The 2,190-nt window shown below is 58.9% G+C and overlaps 1 long non-coding RNA gene across 1 annotated transcript; it reads left to right on the forward strand.

The window, feature by feature from the left end:
• The first annotated feature begins 1,178 nt into the window (after positions 1-1,178).
• On the forward strand, positions 1,179-2,072 carry LOC114072985. Its single transcript, XR_003574260.1, has 3 exons — positions 1,179-1,269; positions 1,498-1,645; positions 1,889-2,072. It is a non-coding gene; the product is annotated as an uncharacterized LOC114072985 (long non-coding RNA).
• Positions 2,073-2,190: the final 118 nt, after the last annotated feature.

Consider the following 2,190-nt stretch of genomic DNA (forward strand, 5'->3'; position numbering starts at 1 on the left):
TCCCATCCCATCCCATCCCATCCCATCCCATCCCATCCCATCCCATCCCATCCCATCCCATCCCATCCCATCCCATCCCATCCCATCCCATCCCATCCCATCCCATCCCCTGTGGACATGGCCAGGGATAGGGAAGGGGGAAGAGGGCCCGTGGCTGATCCCCCGGCAGCTCCATGCACTGGGCATCCCGGGGCTGGCCCTGCCTGTGGAGTGCAGGGCTGGGCTGTGTTCTCTGGTCTGTCCTGCAGCCCCTCAGCTCTGACTGTGCTCACTCTTTGCCAGATCCAGGCCGGCACAGGACACAAGAACAGGGCCGTGCCCGTGGCCGTTTCCGCAGGGCAGCACAGGTACCTGCAGTGTGTCACAGGGCCCTTTGTGACACAGTGGGTGTCACCAATGGGATAGACTGGGGCAGGGTGTCACAGGGCTCTTTGTGACATATGATGCCATCGCCCCCTGCTCTGCCTGGCACTGCTGACAGAGCTCTCCATGGCACATCCCTCTCTTCCCTGCTCTCTGTTCTCCTGCAGGCCTTTCTGAAGTTCCTGGGCATTCGACGTAAAAGGACCACAACCAGACTGACTAAGGCCATGGCACAGCCTGACCTCAGGCTGACTGAGCTGGAGATGATGCCTGATGTCAGCACCGCGCTGACTGATGGCACAGGAAACTGTGACACCCCATTGATTGTTCACACAGCAGAGTCTGACCCTGCTTTGACTGAGGATACAACAGACACTGACACCTCACCGATTGATCACGCAGCAATCTCTGACATTGCGTTGACCGATGAACTGGCAAACTCTGACATTTCCTTGCCTGATCTCACTGTGGAGGCTGACACTGCAACAGCTGAGGGCACTGCAGACCCTGACCTCATGGCCAGGGAGAGTGTGAATTATGCTCCCACTCCAGATCTTTTGGAGGAGAATGGTGTCTCCAGTCCAGAGCAAGTAAGCAGCCTGTGGCCAGGCCTCAAGCCACCCTAGGCTTATGTGGCCCCTCAAGCCAGCTCCCCTGGGCCCACTCAGCCTTTGAGGCCAGCATCATGTGGTGGGAAGGGAAGCACTTGTTGGGGAAGCTGGGCAAGTAGGCAGCTCTTCCCCCATGCCTCCTGCAGGTGCCAGCCTTCGTGAGAAACATGTACCAGAGACTGACAGTCAACGTGACTCTAGAAGAGGAGCTGCTCACGGCATTTCTGAGGGTGACCAAGGCATACCCTGCTGATGTTGTGGTCACCCTCCTGCGCTGTGCCCCATCCTGTGACAGGTACAGGACCCCCTGCCTTCAGGGCTCAGGGCTCACCAGTCTTTAGAGCCCCTCACCCCGTCCATCCCATCCCACGTGGTCTGACAGAGGGATAGAGAGTTCCAGGATCCCCTGGCCCCTCTCTTTCCCAGCCCTGCCGTGTCAGCCCCGATCCTGCTGCCATGCTCCCTCCCTGCTCCTCAAGGCCCTTTGGCCGGCACCCCCTGACACACAACTCTGGCCCCGCAGAGCTCCTGCCAGCATGTGGAGGACCATCGCCTCATCGGGAATGGCACTGGAGAAGGTGCTGCCAGAGTTGCTCTGTGTGCTGGAGGACTGGCCATTGCACAGCTCATCCACCTCTGACGGGGACAACACGCCTGTCTTTGCTCTGGCTGTGAGTTTCTGCAATGGGCTTTGGCTCCTTCCCAGGTCACCTCTCCAGTGGGTCTCCTTCCTCCCCAACACTGCATCTTCCTGCCTCAGGCACTGGGCTGGGAATGTAGGTTAGGGCCAGGTTCAGGGGCACCAGGCCAGGGGCTCCCCCTGCATCTTCCCTGGGGTCTCCCTTCTATGCTCAGGCCCTGCCACATGGACATCTGGGCACTGAGAGCTGGTCTGGGTGGTTTATCTTTTGCAGGCAACCATCGTGGTTTGGGAGATTCTCCAGATGTCCCGGTGCCCAGAGCAATTGCAAGACTATTCCCCCCATCTCCTCATGGATCTGCTCTTCCACGTTTTCTCCAGCACAGAGCAGATGCCAGAGGAGGTTGACACATTCTGGAAGGGATACTGGGAGCAACACGGCCTTCCCACAGACTCCAAGAGGTGCTCCATCCCAGTCCTCCTGTCCCTTTCATGCCCTCGGGACTGGGTCAGGGCTCTAAGCGTGACCCTGGCTTCGCTCTCCACACAGATTTGCAGTGCTGACCATAAAGGCCC

The sequence above is a fragment of the Empidonax traillii genome, unplaced genomic scaffold, assembly GCF_003031625.1.
Source record: "Empidonax traillii isolate 1590-97213 ecotype Southwest subspecies unplaced genomic scaffold, ASM303162v1 scaffold4771:size9233, whole genome shotgun sequence".
Taxonomy (NCBI): Eukaryota; Metazoa; Chordata; class Aves; order Passeriformes; family Tyrannidae; genus Empidonax; species Empidonax traillii.